General features: G+C 41.1%; 1 protein-coding gene across 1 annotated transcript in view; it reads right to left on the bottom strand.

The window, feature by feature from the left end:
* SLC16A7 (solute carrier family 16 member 7) overlaps positions 1-20,860 on the bottom strand; it is a 78,982-nt gene extending 58,122 nt beyond the window's left edge. The window contains exon 1 of the mRNA XM_037389171.1: positions 19,367-20,860. The gene's annotated coding sequence lies outside the window, so the exon portion shown is untranslated. The remainder of the gene's footprint in view (positions 1-19,366) is intronic.
* Between the last annotated feature and the right edge of the window lie 381 nt (positions 20,861-21,241).

The following is a 21,241-nucleotide window of genomic DNA, read 5'->3' on the forward strand; positions in this document are numbered from 1 at the left end:
CTATGAAAATATACACTGAAGTCCCAGTCATTGGTGGGGGGAAAAACTACTTTTCCTTTTATGTCCCCAATATTTTCTCCAATATTTTATTTTTTCCATAAATTATTTATGAATAACATTTCATGTAGACTTACAGAGAATCATATAATGAGCAAAATATAAATGAAAAAATATAAAGCAAGGTATAAAAATACGCATCGGGAATAAGCAAGAGAACTGTCACCATTGACCAGTTTTGTAATTTTTTATTTTGCATTTTGCCTCATGAAGTCTACAATAAGCCCACAGGCTTACTATGTGGTAAGTGCTTCTGACGTCAGAAGAGTTGTGAAGATGACAGCCAAAATTCTGGCCGCTAAGCCATCAGCCTGCTCTAATGAAATCAAAGACAGCTTTGCACTCAGTTTTGAGCTCAGTAAGCAAAGAATTAGACGTTGAGGATTTAAACTTTGATAACAGGGATAACAAAAACAGCACCAAAATCAGCAGGTCTTCTCCATGAAATAAACTCAGTAAAGTTTTCTCCAATCAACAGCCATTGTAAAACTGCTAGTGTATTAACTATTGGCAAAACTGTTTAGGTTGGTTGGAGGTTTTAGAGGGTTGTTACATATGAAAAACAGACTTGGAAATTACTTTTGCACTTGCTTCAGTCAAAGGAATCTAGTATTTTTTATGTACCTATGGCTAAAACCAGACATAGGACACTGAGTTCTGAGGTCACAAAAGCCTGAAACAGAGCTACTTGTGTCAGTGAAATATACACCCGTATTGCTTGCTTTAAAGGAATCCATCATTCTTTATTATAAAAATCTCTGGCACTGCAGAAGAACTGACTGTTAAGAGCTCAGCAAGGCTTAATATCCTTCATTCCATCATTCAGTTTCATTCAGGGGGATTATGTTATTGCTGCCCTCCCACATCCTTATGAAAATAAGATGTTTATCGTGAAGATTTGTCTTGTAAGTAAAATTGATACTGCATTTACAAATTATGTGTTACTTCAGAACATGTGGGATTAATTCTCCTTGCCAGCCCAGGCTCTAGTCTTCATTCCCACACATGCTTCCACAGCACATCTACCTTGCCTGTTGCCTCAGCTATGTCCAGCCTGGCTTCAAATCTTCTACTGGCCTTATTCACCTTTTGCCGCATTAGCTGTGAGTTTCTTGAGCATCTTCAAAGCTGTGTTTCTGCCATACACTTTGCTTGCACTCTTTGTCACTGTCCTACATTCCTCTAATTCAGTCCAAGTCACACAGCCACAGAACCACTTCCAGCACATCCTTTGCTCCACATTTCACATCCATCAGTCCTGAAATCTGACCTGAACTAAACTGATGCTTCCTTTTCTTTAAAGTTTGTCTTTAGAAGTTTCATATTTGAACTCTTTATTTTCTCACAAATGTCAGCAAAATATATGAACAAAAAATGTCAATCAAATCTATAGAGTCTGACAACTGAGGACTGCCATCATTCAGTCATTAATCCTTGTTACAAATTTTTAGGAGTAGTTGGTCTAAATATATTTCTTCTTTAAAGTGCTTCACACTCTTTTGTCAATATATCCTAGATAATCATTCAAAAGCCAATAGCAAATATTGTGCAACATGCTCTGGTGCATTGACTTGTCTTGCATTTAAGTAATCAATTAGTTTTACATGGATTACCACAGTAATCAGAAACTACCTATCGTTACTAAGTCAAGCCAAAAGGAAATAGAAAAACAGCACATTACCTGGCAGAGAGCTGCTGTCCAAGACAATGATCTGAACTTCATAGATACAGAGCCTTTGTTCAGTTTGAACATTTAAAGACTCTTTGGAGACCTGATTGGCTGATTTTCACACATGATGTTTGGATAGTTTATTTTGTGTGACCAATTGTCAAACCAGCCAGCATCTCAAATTACTGAGGTACAGGAGGTTATGGTGAAGCTCAACATTCAGAACACGATCCCAAAGAAGGGCATCCTTGGTTCGTGAATACTACATCATCTGTTTAGGGTCTCTTTCACAGTTTCTTTCTCTGATGTGCAGGATTTTTTCCTTATCATCCTCTGTTCATGTCCAAATGTGCATTTAGATGCTATACCGTTTAAAACAAGCGCTAGTATCTGCTGACACCTGAATGTAGTTTACGCCTACAGGAGTTCAGCACATACTGAGATGTTGACTGTGAACCTGCCTTTTAAAACATATATAAGTTAAGATCAGCATTAATAGGTGGGTTTCTTCCAGCAAATTAAAAATGTAATAAAAATGCTCTAAAGATCATCAGCAGAAGCTTACAAGTAAAATTGGAGGCACTCAGTGCAGCTAACAATTGCAGAAGTCTAATTTTTTTCTCATTTGAACAAAATTGTCCAGCTATTAACAGCAAATATGCAATTAACTTAGACTTTTTTAGACTGCTCCATTAACAGGCACAGTAAAGTACTGCATTAGGCTTTACAGAGCAATTAAAAAATTATTTATACTAATAAGCAATGTTAGCCACTACATTATTTTAAAAGCCATATTTTGCTGGAGATAATGCAGAGCTTGCTTCAGAACTCCAAAAATTATTTTTCATTATTTCTTAAATTTTACAAAAAAATCGCCATTTTTGTATGGGAAAAAAACCTGAATCACCTGCAATACTGATGATAAAATAAATGCATACATAAAAGAAAAGTTGTACTTCAGATCATAACTTCACTCAGGAATTCTAAGCAAAATTATTTTACAAGTTCCATCAAAAGCCCTTCCTTTTTAATTGCAAAAATGACCTTAACTATGTTATTGGAGAAGTAAACAAAAAGGTGTATGTGTCCTTACAATTGTTATTTGTCACCTTACTCACACACCATACTTGCCTTGACCCAACAAATGCTCCAAAAGATTCAACGACATGGCCAAACGAAACAGAAAAAACATTCTGACAATTCAGGTTTAAAAAAATGAAACTTTCTTGCCCTAGATATTCACTGTGCAACTGATATGAAAGCCTCAAAGCTCTTAGAAGTGCTTTGTTTGGGAATTTTAGGCAGTCTCTGGGACAGATTTTATGAGCAAACTGCTGCTACTTTCGCTGCCCACCACTTTGAATATTCACAAGGAAAGAATTCTCTCAATGAATTTCTTAATTTATCTGAAAACAATGATGCTAATGATGATCTGCATTTCTAAGACCTGTGGCAATCTCTCACAAAAAGACAAGTTCTAGAACTACTGAAAGCACACCCAATGTGAGAGTTGCCTAAAGAAAAAGACCAGCCTAATCATGAAAAAATATTATCATTTAATTGATCTCCATACTGTCTACAACTTTAATTTGTATCTGAAACGGTTCCTTTGGAAAGAATGAAATATATTGGAGATAATACGTAGCAGTGATGGGTAGGCATCTAATGTCAGACTGTGGGGAGGACTATTTGCAAGGGGTGCTTGCCGCAGCACTGAGGACAACAGCAGGAAGGCAATGTGTTTGCTGACACAAGCACATAAGAGGACAAAAAGGGAAGTAAACATGGGTTGCTGAACTCTGATGGAGACCCTGTGGTGACAACAATACCACGTTTCCTATTATTGGAGAGAAATAGGAAGCAAGGCATTGTTCGTGCTGGACACCCTCTGTTAGATTTTGACAACTTGTGTTTAGTCCCAGGTACAGCTTCTCGCTTGTGTCAGCAAAGCTGCTCCCCCCCATCGTGCCCTTTGGTGGCAGATCCTTCCTTCCACAGGATCCCCATCCCGCCCCAGGCAGGGGAAGAGAAGATCATCTCTGGCCTCAAGTTTTCTGCATCCGTGAAAAGCAGCCACAGAAGGAGGGATTAACAGCAGGCACCACTGCAATATCCCTAGAAGACGAGCTTGCAGCTGTCGTCTGAGGATGCTGATGGCAAGGTCAATATGAGCAAGCACAGCCCCACCTTGGCATCACACTGGCAGACTGCAGCTGCCTTTTGTACATCCACTTCAGAGAGCAAACAGAAGGGCTTAAAGCTGTGCCTACACTGAGGCTGATCTTCTGAATTCAGGGAACCGAGCATAAGATAGAAGGTCAGAGCTAAAGCTAAAGTGTGCTCCTGAGTGACAGAGCTAATTGGCACAGGTCACGCCAGTGGCAGGCAGCTGGCCTGCAGTTCACCGTCAGCTTGACCCTGACAAAAATAAAAGTTAATATCATCTCGGACCATTGTCTATAAAAACGTAGAGATACTAGCAGGGCCATTACTCCACTCACCATACAATACTAATCTGGCAGTGTATTTTGTGGACAATAATGGTAGTGGGTTTTTAAATGTATATCCAGCTTGAAAGATCCTCTGAGACAGGTGTCTAGATGTAGTTGCTTTACTTCACCTTGCTGCCTACTCACACATAGGCATATATTTATTAAATTTTACTATTCCTTCCTGGAAGAGAGAAAGACACCAGAACGAGGCTGAAGTTTTCTTCCAGGAGCTTTAACTGTTAAAATTGAAGTTAGTTCACCATAACCATTTAGTCTGGATGCCGACCTGAACTACAGCTCAGGTTGGCTACTCACTAATATCTGTTTCAGTCCAATGTCTGTTTATTAATAGACACTTGAAAAAATAATCACTTTTCCACACAGCCAAGTGATATCATCAATAGTACAACAAAATTTTTTCTTCAGTCACAATCCAAGGATGTTGATTTTCTTGAATGGATGCTTTACATTAGCAGTGGCATAGTACTTAAAGCTATATAGCAGTTTGTTCTAAGAACAAAGGTTTGGTCACAAACTGTTTTCTGTTGGTGTGGTATTTTTTTTTCCAGTCTAATCTCCTGCAAGACCTTAGATATTGGGTGACAATCTCCATTTCTCCTGTTTCTCCTACTAGTATATAGTTGTAGCTTTTCACATTTTAGGAAAGACTTAAGTTTGTAATAAAGGTCTGTAAAATATTCTTTGGTTTACAAGCAATCAGTGACTTTTTCTGATGTAAGGGTGGGATTCATCACAGACATATTCAGACATCGACAGCGCTAACATCTACATGTGATCTGGATACCTAGGTTCCACTTATATTCAACAGGCAGAAATGACTTCAGGGACGTTATCTCAATGACCTGTTTTAGACATCTAAGCCATAATGAAATGGTACTTGGCCTACAAGTGCCCGTATGTATATATTATATAAAATGAGTCTAGATAAGTTGCTTAATTATAGCTACCTATGCTACTGAGCTCTGAATTTGGATTAACCCAGCCCTTTATGTTCATAATATAGGTTCTTTGTATTGTAGGGGACTGAAAACAACCCAGTTCCTTTTTCCAGTCTAACACTTTCAAATCATACATGTTTTGGGGTAGGTAGGAGGAGGGTTTTCCAGTTCGTTTATTTAACTCTTACAAATTAAGAAAGTGAAATATATACATTCTAGATTCTAAAAATGTTCTGTCTTCTTTGAAATAGATCTACAGCATAACAGTATAATGCTGAAATCCGAAATTTTGTAATCTTTTCTGTATTGCTGAGAAAAATATGTTCAGTTTGGCTGAGTAATGAGTCTTTGAAAAGTATATGCTGCAGTACCCATATTTTGTTGCTGTGTTTGTAAAATATGCAACTCGGGAATGTTGCATTATGAACATTTTTGTGGCTATCGTGGCTGCAGAAAAGAAAATTTATGGAAGGTGCAGATAAACTATCTCATGCTTTATGTACATACCATAGGCAACTAATACTTTCTGAGAGTAAATCTTCAAGTCAAGTCTTGTCTTGCTAGACAAAAGACAGTGACAAATTTAAAACCTGCAATTTGAATTCACAATTTACTCAACTAAGTCACTGCATAAACCATCCAATTAAAACTTGAAACAATGTTCCGTGACTTACAGAACAACATTGAGGACAGCTTGCCTTACGTAAAGGCTGGGCAGTGGCCGAGAGATGCAAAATTGGAGAGGCAGCATTTTTAGAGCCAATTTGTGACTGTGCTGATTCAATTGCTAGTAAGACATTAATTTTTGTAATACATAAAATACTTTGTCTCATATTTCTCCAGAATTTTGTGAGACTGTATTTCATAATAACCAAATATGTGGCATTCTAAAATTCTACAAAAAATGCTTGGTATTAAATATGATTTCTTGCAAATGTTGGAGTAGAGGCAGCAGAATATATTTTACTCAAGGCAACAGAATAACAAGGACTGTCTCTGATGACGCAGATACCGAATATGCGTCAGGGACTGCTCACAAATGACCAGAAAAACAGTAACTGTTTGCCAGAGATACTGCCAAGTCTTTCTGAATACACTCAAGAATATAGTAAATTTGTTTGCAGAAGAAAAAGGCCATAATAATTTAAAATGATTCTCTGTGAATTATTCAAAAAGTATTATTATTCAGGCCTGAAGTTTTGTTGGCTTAGATAACTGCAGATACACAAGAGCTTGAGTAATAAGATCTGCCATAGGGTGTGACAGTGCACAAGTTTGAGTGCGTTAGGTATGAAGAAAATGCAAATCTGTAAGGCATGTTGCACGTTACATTGCCCAACACACAGCCCTTTGGGCTGATTCTTGCCTGATTCTCCCGCAAGCACTCTTTTTCAGTGGTTAGCATCAAGGGATAGTAAGGAGTGAATGCAGACCATAAGGAACCACAAATGGACAACAGTCCTGCTTACCTGGGCAATGCAAAAGACAGAGATCTCATCTGCCTCCAAAATGGCAATACCTCTCCCCTCTTGTAAACCACCTTTCAGAACAAGCCAGACACATCGGTGGGTTAAAGGCTGCCTGTACACAAGTTGCAAACACACAGACTAAAGAGGAATATCGGTAGTTCCCTTCTCAACACCTGTACTTCATTGCAGTGGCACTGTGGCACAGACCCATGCTCCCCCACCCCATCCCTCAGCCTGCCTTAGCCTGCCAGCCCTCCCCAACGGCGACTGCGGCTTCAGCCTGCTCCATGGGAATCCTTGCTGCCCCCCTCTAATCCCCCAGCCTCAAAGGCTCACTCACCCCCTTTGCTCCAACAAATTTAGTAACACAAAAACAAACCAGCACACAAAGTCCAAGGTAACGAAAAACTTACTTAAGGCTTGTTCACCACAAGACTGATAGTTCCTGTCTCGCCTCGTTCCCCGATTTCCCTTCAGTCATCCTCACTGTCTTGTATTTAAATGTATCTGTATGAATATATGGATAATCGTACTCAAACTAAATGCAATACCTGCAAAATAAATTTTAAGTCTAGTGTATCAGGGCAGATTTAAGCTGTGACTTATTTGAGTAACACCTAATGCCTTAAAAAAAAAGTATAAACTTGGCCACTAACATTCTTGCTTCTTTAAAACACTGCAGTAACTAATGAAGAGAAAACATGCTGAAGTCACTAAAATATGTTTGCAATTTTCCTGTTTTACTCAGATCACTTCAGATTCTTATACCAAATTCCTTCCTTTGTCTTTCATAAATTATTTGCAGGCAAGTGTGTGTTTTTTAGAGTAGAAAAATACCTTTTTCTAGTCTGATCAGATTATGTATGTGAGCCTAATTCACTGGAACTGAGCGTGTACATGAGACTTCCCGAGTATTAGAAAATAAAGGATGCTCTTCAGAGGGGAGAGGATGCCATAAGGACATTACAAAATGTAAGTGAAAAGGAAAATGAGCTTGAATGGACTGGTACTAGGACCTTTACTGGCATTTTAGTTTTTAAAATGGCATACATCTTGTGAAGGCCTGTAACTCTTAGCTTTCACTTAGCAAACTTTTATAGTTGCATATTTATTATGTTAAGCAAAAAATATTTTCAAGTCTGTTAAGAGCATACAAGATGGTCTCCAGTTTGAAAATCTATGATTTGCATACAAATAGATAAATTGCTAAATATGTGTTATATTTGTTGGAGGTACACTCAGCTCTTCAACTAGATTTGGAACGTAATTAAGGGAGGCATTTAAAGCAAGAAAGCAATAAATGTAGGTGCACATTATACTGGGAACATACAGTTGTACTTGGGTATATATTACTTTAACATATAAGCACAGGAATAAAAATATCAGCAACTGATGAAGTAATTTTGTTTAAAGACAAGAAGGAGATATAACCCATAGTGATTAAAGGGTGTAGTATAATGTCTTTCTACTTTGCCTAGAGGGGCAGCTGTGCTGGCAGAAGCTTTCACCCCTGAGGGATCAACTCTTGGCTGTAGCTTCTACCAGGGTAAAGCAGGTTTATTTTTATGGGCAGAAATCCACATAAATCCTGCCAACTGAGGCTCCTCAGGAGACAGCTAAATTTTATGCAACTCCCAGCTGGCCTGAATACCGCAACAGCAGCACCTTTCCCTTACAGCTCACTTATTTTTGCTCTCTGGACTAATCAGCTTCTTTCAAGCCACCGAGAGTACATCTATTTGAGATAAATACACCACCTTTAGCTCCCACAGGTAAAAGATTCAGATCAATGTACAGGTTCACTTTAGCTCTATAGCAGCTATTTTGTGCATGTATTTTTTAAAGATAGTAACCCCAAGCAGTAACACAAACCGCCTCTCAAAAGTCAGCCCATGGTCCACAACAGAACTGTTCAACCTGCTCTAATACTTATGCTGCTGCATTTCAGACTGAAATTAAAGCCAGTGCTCTGTATTCCCTCCACATTGAGGCACAGAGGTCTTTTTAGGTAGCTCATGCTACTATGGCTTTCCTCAAAAGCAGGGCAGAAAACAAGCTGGTGCATGGCTGAACTGCCTGAGAATCAAAGCCCAGCAGCCTGACAGCTCATATCACATACCTTTCCTTTTTCCTCTACCTTCAAGACCTTGTGTCTTCTCACTGCTGTCACCACCCTTTCTACTCCGGCTTAAAGAATCACTGCAACACCCTCCCAAGACAAGAAATTACCAATTCTCTGAAGGAAAAAGAAAAGAGTCTTAAATAAGCTCTTCTCTCCTTAGGACAAGTGATAGTGCCTCATGGTTCCCATTTGCAGCAGAAAGTAGACAGCCCTTTTCTATCCTCAGCAGGGCCCAGATAAACAGTCCTACCAAATGAAGAAATAAACAGGGATTCCCTCTGGCAAGGTCAGAGAACCAGATGAAAATGACCCTGGGAGCACAAGTTCAACCAAATACAAAAAGTTCCATGCTCAGTGGGGTTTGGTTAAATAATTCAGGTCCAATCTTTTAGGAACACAAATACAAACCATTCCCTCTCAATGGGGTAACAGAAACAAACACAAAAGTTAATGTACCCAGCGGGGATTGACCAAACAGTTCAAACTCGCCTTCGGAGCAGCAAGAATAGCTATAAAGCAAAAAACCTTAGCCACTTGGCACTGGAAGACAGACCCTGCTCTGCTTTGGTTGGATGACTGAAAACTTCCTTGATTACAGGAGTCCTTCTTTCTTTACGAGGCTAAATTTACTATTACACGCTGACCAAAGAATCATCCATTCAGTTCTGCCAGTTCACATGATAAGTCAAAGCAATGTCAGTGAAATGTCTTCTCCAAGCACTCGATCCCTCTGTTTTCTTACTGGGTGCAGGTTCCACATCTCCTCACAATCCTGTACTCCCAGCTTGCAGGCTCCCCTCCATCAATCACGTGCTTTCTTTCACACTGGTCTCCTTGTAGGAAACGCTCTTCTTTTTTTTATCCATCAGGATCTACTACTCCTATGCACGTGGTCACAGAAGTGTTCCAAAGGAGTCAAAAGTTTCATATGAAAAATACATCTACATGTATAGATGGTACTCATGACAGATCAATATAAGCTGTAAAAACCACACTGCAACACTTGAACTTCCAGAAACATCAAACGAATATACCTGCACTTCTTCCAGTGCTTTCTTCATTCCCCTACCTAATCTCCTACTATACGGCATATTGCATATTTCTTCCTATTTTTTTTTTGTATTCGTATACATACACACGATTATTTCTATTAGAAAACTATCTACTCACTTATGTATAATTAGTTGCCATAACAAGAAACAAGTAGATGCTTCCTTGAGACTACACCAGAATGCAATATTCTCTGCTTATCAAACAACTGTTGTTCAAAATACTTATAAAATAGGTCGTTCAGCATGCGGTTATAACTTCTGATGTCATCCTGTATGAGTGTTAGTCAGAAGAGAGGCCTGATTTAAAAGTAGGATTTAAGCTTCGGATGTTAAGAGGTAACAACCTACTTACCCAGGTTCCAGTAACACTGAAATTAAAGATCCTAATTTAGGTGGCTAATTTAGGTTTCACAAGACTATTGTGCTGCATACAAAAACTGTTGTTATTTATATACCTGGGATAAAACCGGTTAATGGGAGGAAAGGAAAAAAAAAAAAGTAAAAATTTGTGACTACCTTATTAAAAACATATTCTGAATCCTCAATAAACATATCATTCAGTATTCTGTAAGAATGCTATTCTATTAGACTAGCAATTTAAGTATAATAATTTAAAAGTAAGCTTGGCATGGTCACTACAGTAGCTTTGCTAATTTTTCAGGAAATAGCTACAAGAACAAAAAAAATACCATGGCTTCATAGGTAAAATACATTTGCATTCAGAACAATATAATTTCAGTCACCATTTTAGGTATACAATATTTCAGCAATGCTAAAGTATATCCAGAAGTGCAAGCTGGTTAGCTAGTGAAGGAAGAACATCTTGTTTTATTTACACCTTTCTATGCTATCACATTCAGAAGAACCTATTGTAATCATGGAAAGGACAGGCTTTTGTATCCTGTTACATTATGATCACAATATGACTGTATTTTCCAGATTGCCTAAAACAGCGGAAGCCACTATTACTTTCTTAATCACAAAAATAATTCTGAGCTAGGAACTGTCGACAGGATCAACACTCCCATATGCATTTGGGTGCTGCTGGACACAGCCACATACAAGTGTCATATTCACACTTCACATGTCAGAGCTCCTTTTTCACACTTAAAGAGAGTCACCTGCGCACATGCTGATCAGCCGAACAAACAGGCGCAGTGGGATGCATTACCAGACTGCATGCTGCTGTGTGGCTTCATGGTGCTGCACAAGCTTTAAGTCAGGAACCATCCCCTTTCTGCCCGCCCATTGCTTAAGCACCCAAACAAATCCATACAGCAGAGTCCATATTGTCTCCCACTGAGGTGACAGGCCATCACTACTCAACATGATGTTTCTAGCCTTTATTTAATTTTACAGTATTAAGTGTAATGGCTTTGAATGCATCTTACATTATTTGAAAAATACTCCTGTAATTTAAGACATTCTCAACCACCAGGCTAAACAAAGACCATAAAGTTCAGCAACTGCATTTTATTTTTAAGGTTGCAATATTAATGTTTGAGAACTGCACTTCTCAATTGTTTGTTAATTTTTTCTCATATATTTCATGTTCGTTTCTTTATTAACATCTTGTTTTATGCATCTACTGGTATACATGACAACACTGCCAAGAATGGACACCCATTTGGTGATCAGACTACACAGCTATTCATCAACAACAAAACCTTGCTATGGCCATCAATTATCACACAGATATCATAAAAGCAGAGATCAATATTCTCTCTTACAGCTTTCTCAAAAATAAATAAAAAAACCCTAAAAATCTGAAGAGAACTAAAACCCACTCTGACTGAAAGTATGACACATTATTCCACTTCTTCTAGCTTGAAGATATTTGCCTCTGTGAAAATCCTCAAAATAATATTTCCTCACATTAACGTCTCTTTCTCTTCTACTCTGTTTTCACCTTCTCCATTTGTCATTTTTCTCAGGCTACATTTTTAGTTTACCCTAATTATAACACCTGAAAGGCAGAATTAAAAAACAGAAGGGCAAAGAATGTAAACATTTGTAACTCTAAAGACAAAAATAGCATGATAAAACATAAATACTGGTTACCATGGAGAAGCATCATCTGTGCTATATAAAAGCTGTCCCACAAGCAAGCATGTCTCTGACAGTTTCCAGGTTTAGTATGGAAAACCCAGTATGCCAGTAGGATGAACAGAGCAGAATAACAACTTGATACTTTACCTTGAGGTTTTTATTCTGATAAATGGGGAGAAGGAAAATGCTCCCACAGAAGGAAAGATGGAAAAAGAGCGACAGAGAAGATGGACACATGAACGTATTTGTTTGGAAACAGAAAAAAAATCATTTTGGTAATCATTAGGAGAAATAATTTCCATTTAAACTCATCAGGCAAGCCAAAGCAAGTGATCCGGAAGACAGACTGAGTCTTCAGAAGCAGTCAAGAGTCTTCTCAGCCATTACTGGGTGTGAACCATGAGTAACCCTTTTTAAGCCAGTGGAACTGTACAAGAGGAGGGGAGCTCAAGTTTGGACCTGGAGTCACAGAAGCAGGAAATGCCAATCAAGCAACAATGACATATTCTTTGACTGAGAGAAACACCACAGTGCTTTTAGGTCTCAGTTTTAAATGCCCTTCCTGGGTTTCTCTACTGCATTTGAGTTTGGCCCTTATATTCATTAGCTCTGCTTATAAACCTCTTTCACTATTCTAATATAGCTAAAACTGTAACAGGCCATGCACAGCAGTCATAATGCTCTAGTGTTATAATACATCATTACGTGTGAATCAGGAAACAAGGTAAATTGAAATAAATAACCCTCATATCCAGCATAACTACATCAAGACATCTCTTTCTGGATAACTACATCAGAAAAATAGGAGAACAAAAACTATGTTATGCCTCTAACCAACATAATTATATCTGCACATGAACAAGAAAACAGGATCTCCTTTTTCTTATTCTTCACAAATACAGTGCATACTTCATGCTTTGTAAATACAGGCTATTACAACGTATTCTTTTCTACCTATTTTCCTTAAATATACAACCCAGAGGTCTCAAAATACACACGCTTTTGGTCATTGCTTGCTAAAATCTGGTGTTGTGGCTTCTAATCATGGGCTACTGAGTCCCCTGATTCACCTTTTGTAGAGTTGGTGAGAAGAAGGGAAAGAGGGTGCCTAATGGAAGACAGGGAGTTAGGACCCCTGTGTGATACAATGAGCAGAGACCTTATAAATTCCTCAGGAAGGAAAGGAGCCTTTAGATTTACACTATGTACAAATTCTTATAAAGCTGTACATCTTAAAAAAGGTTTGGTAATGGGATGATAGGCCCATTGCCGCCTTCAGCTTCCAGCACTAATTTCCCTCCACAGCCTGGTCTGTTCCCTTCACCAGCTCCCAGATGCAACCCCTTGCTCACTGAGCTAGAGACTCTGTCCTAGGCACATTTTCTCTGCCCCTGAATCCAGTCTTCAGTTCCAGTTTGCAGCTTATAACTCACCAATTCCCATTTCTAACAACATTGCTGAGAACACAGGGTCCAGTAACCAGTTGCAGACCCAAATCCATCCCTGGTATAACATGCAAAAGCAGTTAACTTCTAGAAAGACTTGTTTGGTGGAGAGTGTAACTCAGCAAAGGTTAAATTGTCAAGGAATTTAACACATAAAATTCCAATTGTTAAGAAATCAGACATCTACATTCCCATGCGGAGCTTATTTGCACCATTAACTTGTTCTTTTTCTTTTTTGAACCTGCCCTGAGGGCCATATTAAGAACACAAACTATAGGAACTCATTTTGGGAATCGCAACTCCCTATGGCATTTTAATTCAATAGCATGGCAAACTGTTGAGACATCCTACAATTTAAGGCTTCCAATTTCCATCTCTCATAAGTCAGCAGAGAAAAGCAGCTATGTCTCTCAGAAGACAAGTTGTTATAGTTGGTAGTTTGAACTCCTGTGTCACTTCAAAAATTCTAACTTTCACTGCCAAGTATTTATATCATTATCCCAGAGATTTGAAAAAAATGCCACAAAGCACTTCATTTGTATTCTTAAAAAACCCAGTCTTAATACAGGTAATTTCAAAAGTGTGTGCTAAAAGTGTGTTTCTTTATCTGCAATACTAATCAAATGCATTACAGTAGGAACTGATTTTGTTTAAAAATATCGAATAAACATTTTGTGTGTATGCTTTTGCCATTTTTGTCAGCACAGAAATGGTAAGTTCTTTTTGGTTTCTTTCTTCACATGTTTTTAGTACTGTAAAATATGTATTTGTCTCTATTTCTTTAATGCAGAAAGCAAGCACTGAGAAGTACATGTCTGAAGTTGACACTATGAATCTGAAACTAATAAAAGAGGCTAATTGAGGTTTCATCTTTTTTTGTCTCCTTTTTGCTTGTACCATAGAATGCAAGTGTGTCTAAGTGATGAGTGGCAAGCATGAATGCTAATACCTTAATTAATCTATTTCTATGGAAAAAAAAAAAAGTCATTTCCATCTGTTGGGATAATGTAGTGCTGTTTTGTGACTGATTTTACTAATTTCTATTGCACAGAATACATGCAACATACATCACTGCACTATCATTACCACCACTGTAGTGACAGCAAACACCTAAAGTTCTTTGATGCCAAACACATTTTGAACACCATTATAATGCTTTGTCACATGTGCTAGCCCTAAGTGCCAAACTTGCAAGTGCTGCCAACAGTCCTGCAATCACTGAGGCTGTACAATGGGAGGGCACTACACAATGGTCATGCCTGAAACTGCAGTGGGAGTCTGCTAGCAGGTGTGGGAAGATGACTTATTCTAAAAGACCAGAAATTTTAAAAAATATATAAAGATAAGAAAAGCCATGAATACAGGAGGTGTTCTGAGCTGTCTTCCATGCAATGTGCTTTTCTGAGCATTCCCACAGCACCTTGATCATCACCTACCGCAGAGTACTCCACTGGAAAAACCCCAAGAGAGATAAAGGAAGTAACTACCAAGCTTGCTGTCAAAACACCGGGAAGTGTTCTTTGGGGATACAAATACTCAGGCTGGAAGAAAGCAAACACTGTTTAAACAATCCTGCAAGTCTGGGCAACTCCAGTCCATGCAGTTTTATGCTTTGACCATTGAAATCAGATGCTGCCATTCATAGTAAACATGTGAAAAGAATATCAAATTCATGAACTCTGAAATATATCAACTTCCACAATGTTTGGGCTTTCTGCAGTTTGTCAATAGCTGACTTAAAAGTGTAAGTTTCCTACAGTCTAAAGTTATTAGCCACTTCTATATGAATTACACTATTATTCAGAGCACTGCTTGCTTTTTGGGTGGAACTGCAACACATTCAATTCTTCACATTCAGCAATCACTTTCACCAAGTTGAAAGAAAATGCATCAACAACTAAACTAAAAAAACCAATGGCTTAAGTTTGTTCACTAGGGCTTCCTGATTTGTGAATTAACAGTAATTCCATTTCTTAACATCTTAAGTCTTACAACCACAAAGGGAAAGAGTGTATCATGCTAAGGCCCCATTCTTTCCCATTAATTTTCCTCCTTCATTTGTGGGAACTTTTTTAATTGCCCTATTATGTTACTATCCTTTTGGAAATGCTATTTTTTTAATCTGCAGATGTTTTTAATGCACACCTCTGATTACATATTGCTGCAAGTGTCATGAGACAGGAATGCACCATGTCCCAAAAATGAAAAAAATACTAGCATGTAACTGGAGGTTTGACCTTGAAGATAACAAACAAAGGAACTACTTAAAGATACTGCATAAACTAAAATTACAAATATAATCAACAAAAGAACGAGCTGATGATGATGAATCTACACACACATACATACAAATATTAAGGATTAATAATATTGAGATTTACAGGGGGAAAAAACCAAACTAAGACCCTTTCCAGTTTGTCATCCACCATGACCTGGTTAGCTAGACATTTGCTCTTCAATAAAAGCTTAATATTATTTTGATTGCTTGGCTGTAAGACCAACAGCTGTAAGAAATATCAGAAAGATGTGACAGATTGTAAAGCCAAATAGAGCTCCCAAGTCAGCCTGCCCAACATCCTCTACTCCTCAAGTCATGGAATATTACCCCCTTACTCCCACAGCCCAATTACTTTTGTTTGAAAAATGCAAACTTTTCTTCAAATGTTCCAAGATTCACAATAACATTTTGAAAGTTGGCACAACGTCTCACAAATACATGCAAGTCAAGAAATGCAGATCTGGACTGAGATGCGTATGTTGGATGCAGCCTGCATCTCACTTTCCTTTGACACATAAATCAGTTGGTCAGTGAGGTCCTTTTCCTATCTAACCTCCTCCTTGGTATTGTGCAAACATTAGGCCATATATATTACATGAACAGATGCAGAAAAGAGTACTATTCCGTATCAATGATTAATGGCTATGACCTAACTTTTTAAAATAAAAATCAAAAGATAATTACATTTTCATAATCACACCGACCTTGAAACAGAAAATTCATTTAACAGCACAGATTATTAGCATAGCACAAGAACACTTTTCTTTTTTTGATGCTCATATAAGAAAACGGACAGCTTTAACTCCAGCAAATGGTGTAAGGGTACAGTTAATTTAGAATTATGTTCAGACACCATCTTTGCTAAAGCAAACATCTCCTCAGGAAAAATGCAACTCTTTAAAAGCATCTTGTGATGTTGCAATAGGAAAAAACCATCAGGTGAGCTGGTCTCTTTTCTAGAGCTGGAAGGGCTCCGATAATAACCAGAGTTACTGAAAGCAAAACCACCTGCTCATCATAAAAAAATGACAAGGTAATTTATTTAAGAAACAAAGGATACCAAAGAGGACTATTTTCTAGCATAAATGAAAAGAAAAACAATGGGTGCCAGAAATATACATATATATATATATATATATGTATATATAAAGAAATAAGAGAAGTATGACATAGTGAACCAAATCCAAGAAAGAAAAGTAATGAAAGAAAAATGTTTTAAAAAACATCAGCTTGAGATTCAAGGAGAAGTGCTCTCTTCTCTCCCATAACCTGCCTGTCCATAAATAACAGCTCCTCCTTTAAAGCTGCCCAAAGCATGTCCTGCCTCCATAAAACTCAGATTCTAGAATGAGGATTTTGCCATAGCAAGAGCTGAGAGAGCTTAAATACAACATGCAATATGTACTCCAGAGAATGACAGACAGAATTAAGGTTAAAGACCTGGATGGATATTTGGTTTAATATACTATTAATGATGCATTCATTTACAGTGAAAATTGCTGAAACAGAATTTTGATTCTCTTTACTGCAGCTGTCGAGCCACAATGTTTAACTACACTGTTTCTTTGATGTATCACTTTATAATATTTCAAAGTCTCCCCCTCTACATGTAAAATACCTGTTCACTTCAGTCCTACCACTACATAACCCAACGAGTTTTCCTACCCATAAAACGTGTGAATTCAGCTTTCTGCCACCCATGAAGACCTTCCATGAAGACCACAGTTGATATTTAGGCTATTCCACACCTCCACCATATAAATAAAATGAAGCTAACTTCATTAACCAGATTTACTCACAGCTGCCATAAAAGAAAATCCGTAACCTCCATCCATCCTTTGCTTATTCAGAATGATTAGCTGTTTTGCTCTGAAGCCACATACATCATAAACACTATGTTGCAAACTAAGCTAGCTGGGCCCTTACAGATACACAGAGTTACAGTTCTGTAATAAATTGCACAAATAATAGAAACATCTGGAGTATAATTTCTCCTCCAAATTTATTCTACCATGTGGAAGCGGTAGATATTCAGCACTCATTCTCAAGTATGATATTCAAAGTTAGCAGACAATAATGGAAGGAGAGAAGAGAGTACTGTCTTTAAAAATAAGAAGGGAATCACACATTATTCCCAGATTTAATACTTGTACATAAAAGCATTTACCACTTTATTGAACCACTTGTCAGTTTCCTCCTTCCTTTAAATATCAGTCTACATCCCTCTGTCTTGAAGACTAACTTCTGTATCATGATTCATCTAGACAGAGCTGAGGCAGTATTTTGTTGGCTCGATTGGTGTGCTGTTAGGTTTATGGCCCCATTCCTGCAGCGGAAGCTGCAAGCACCTCTTTCATTACTATTTGATAAAGTAACTTGAGAGCCAGAGATGGATGTCACTATGGAAACAGGAGTGACTATTATAGAGACCAATGAAACAAGGATGGACGCCTCCATGAGGCATTGGCTTCCTTCAGTTTCTTTCTTTTTCCCAAAACAGCTTCTGAAAAATGCTATTACATCTCTAAACATCATTCTGTTGTGTTTTGTTTTAAGTATCCACCTGACTGGAAAAGCAGTGGGAAACGTGTGTCTGTTCTGCATCGCTGCAGGCCTGAGAGGTACCATGCCCTCCTAGGAGTACCAGGGGACACCCTGGCCTCTGAAATGTGAACAGGGCAAGTTCTCAGTCTCATCTAAGGTTGCTGCAGTGTCTTGCACGGGCCAGTTTGACAACCAGGAACCCAGGACACAGAGGTCTCTGAGGGCACAGAGAACTCCTTTTCTCTTGGGATGACTGCCCCTTGCCAGGGAGACTCTTGGGAACGTTTCCCTCATGGGCCTTGAGTCCACTGTGTGATGGCAGAGGTCGAGTAAAGAGAACGATGGAGGAGCGTTTTCCTGGCTCTGGCATCAGCTACACTGGGAGCTCAGCACACAACCACTGACTAAAGCCTGGAGATAACGCCCGCGCTACCGGCTCGGCGCAGCCCAGAGCAGGGTGACTAGTGCTGCAGCTGGCACGGCGCAGCAGGGGGTCCATCGGGACCCACCTTTCCCAAGGTCACCTCGACCACAGAGCCGTGACACCAGCCTCCTCGCAGGCCCGCTCCCGGTGACGGCAGCGCTGCAGCGCGGCTTTGGCCGTGCTGCCGCCGCCGCGGCTCCCCGCCCACATTTCCCAGCGGAGCTGCCCCCGGGGCGGGGGCGCCCCGACCGCCGCTCCGCTCGGGGCGGGCGGTGCCGCCGCGCCCGGGATGCGGCAGAGGCGGCCTCGGCGCCCGGCTCGCCGTCCCGCGGGGGATGCGCGCAGCGGCGAGGGGGCGGGATGGCGCCGCGCCCCCCGGAGCTGCGGCCTCGGCCCGGCCCCGCCGCCCGCCTCCCTGCCCACTGTCAGGGCCCGGGGCGCCGCGGGCTGAAGGGCCGGCGGGGGCGCGACGGGGGCGGGCGGCGTCTCCTGCGGTGGCTGCTTTGGTACCGGGGGGCAGCGCCCACGGCGGGGCGGCGGCTGCGCCCCACGCGGCGTCCCGTCCGTCCGTCCGTCCCTGCGTGGGCGGCGGCTCGTGTGTGCGTGGTGCGTGTGTGACTGACAGTGCAGCGCGCACGGCGCGGTGGCAGCCGCCCTCACGCCACCGGCCGGGGGCCACGCCGGCACGGCCCGGCTGCGGCAGCCCCTTCTCCGTCCCCCGGAGCCCTCCCCGGCTGGGGCGACCTCAGCGGCCTCGCTGCTTCTCCTCCTCCTCCTCCTCCCTCCTGGCGGGTAGGTTACGTTACCTGGTCTCTAGCTCGGGCTGGATCTAATCCCGCGGCCGCCGCCGGCTCCTCTCCCTGCCGCGGGGGTGAGTGGGGTAATTAATTTATTATTTCCCATGAGGTGTCCTCGGCAGCGGAGCAGCGGCAGGGAGGGAGGCCCGGGTGCTGCTGCGGGGCCGACGGGGCACCGCTGTCCCGGGGGTGCTGCCGGGGAGCGGCCGAGGCGCTTCAGCACCGGCGCGGGGGGGCGGGAGCTGCGGAGGAGCCGCCTCCCGGGCTGCCCAACCCGGCTCCGCGGGGCCGGCGGGGGCGCGGCGCCCGGCCCGGGGAGACGGAGCCAGCGCGGCAGGGGGGACGCACCGCGGCGGGCAGCACCGGACCCCCGCGCCCGCCGGGGCGAGCCGTGAGCCCTCCCCGCCCGCCCGCCCGCCTGCCCGCCTGCCGGGGCCGCCGCCGAGCGCGGAGCCCCCTCGCCCGTAGGCGCGGCCGGGGCTGTGCGCGCTCCCGGGCAGTGAGGGGCGCGGAGCCCCCGCCGGTGCGTGCCGCGCCCTCCGCCTCGCTGCCGGCGGCCCAGGACGCGGCCGCCCCCCGGCCCGGCCCCACCCCGTTCTCCTCCTCTTCGGCTCTGGGGATGCCAAGTATTGCGCATCACAGCGCTGTTTGCACTCGCTGTTCTGCGGAAAAAGTTATGGAAAGTCACATCAAAACGTTGCTGCTGTTGGGGGGGGCGGGGGGAGTTAACAGAGACCTGTTTATGCTAGACGCGGCGCCTTCGTCTTCTGAAGCAGGAACACAAATTTGGCCAGTTGGCAATCAGCTGTTGATTAAAAACTTGGTCACCAATTCCTTTGCCCCTTTTTTCTCTCCATTAAAAAAAAAATAAATAAAAGTTACAGGAACTGTTTTGTGTCTGTCATGAACATCTTTATGAAAGTGGCCACTTAATTCTCCAGAAATTCTGTCCTTAAGGCTAAAATCCTGTAAGGAAAGAGATATAACGTAATCCTATAATTGCATGATTAAAGCCTTTGCCAGAATGCCTATTCTCATGGGTAAAGGTTGCACATTATGTGCAACATTTAAAGTAGTGTGGGGAGGCCGGATTAATTACGGTTGTTGGCATTATGTTGCAAAATATGTACAAAAGTAAATGTGGTTATCATGTGATCTTATTTAAAAAAAAAAACAACACTTTATTGCATGTGTTTCACTTAGCCAGAGCATTGAGGTTCTTTACAGACATGTTTAGGAGCTGAACCTGCTTGTGTGTGAACAGGAGGACGGAGAACTTGGGTTGTAGTTGACGATACTCCAGTTTTCTGAGCTGCTAGTGAAGGAAGGAAGGACTTGATAGGGTTTTCTGTTTATTTTCCATTAATAACATTTTAATCCCTTAGCTAGCATCAGCCACAATGAACAAACTTTTTAAAAAAATAATCTGGAAAGGAGCATGACATCCCTCAAAAAAGCTGCAGTATGAGTGGCAATACCTATTACACATCAAAAAATCCATCCATAGAGGGCTGCACAAGTTCGTAGCTTTGGCTCCGTTTGTGAATCTGTTTGCTTTTATATGAGAAGTGTTAGGCATTATTCTGTTTCAAACTATAATCATTAAACCAGGAGACACACCCAGAAATGTCAGTAATGTAACATTTTATCATTCCTTCTTTCTTTAGGATATTACTGTTATAATTTATGTATCATCTGCTTCCACTGCAAGTTCGTCAGATTCAAGAGAGAATACTGTGTCATATGTTAGTAAAGCAGCCAGGTCACTGCAGTCGCAAGGAGCAGCAAGTAGTTGACTGGTAGAGACAGGAAACGTCTTTATTCCTGAAACAGACTGAAGAGTTTGGAGTTGTTTTCGTGACATCACATAAGCCAAGTAATAGT

The sequence above is a fragment of the Falco rusticolus genome, chromosome 5, assembly GCF_015220075.1.
Source record: "Falco rusticolus isolate bFalRus1 chromosome 5, bFalRus1.pri, whole genome shotgun sequence".
In the NCBI taxonomy this organism is placed as follows: domain Eukaryota; kingdom Metazoa; phylum Chordata; class Aves; order Falconiformes; family Falconidae; genus Falco; species Falco rusticolus.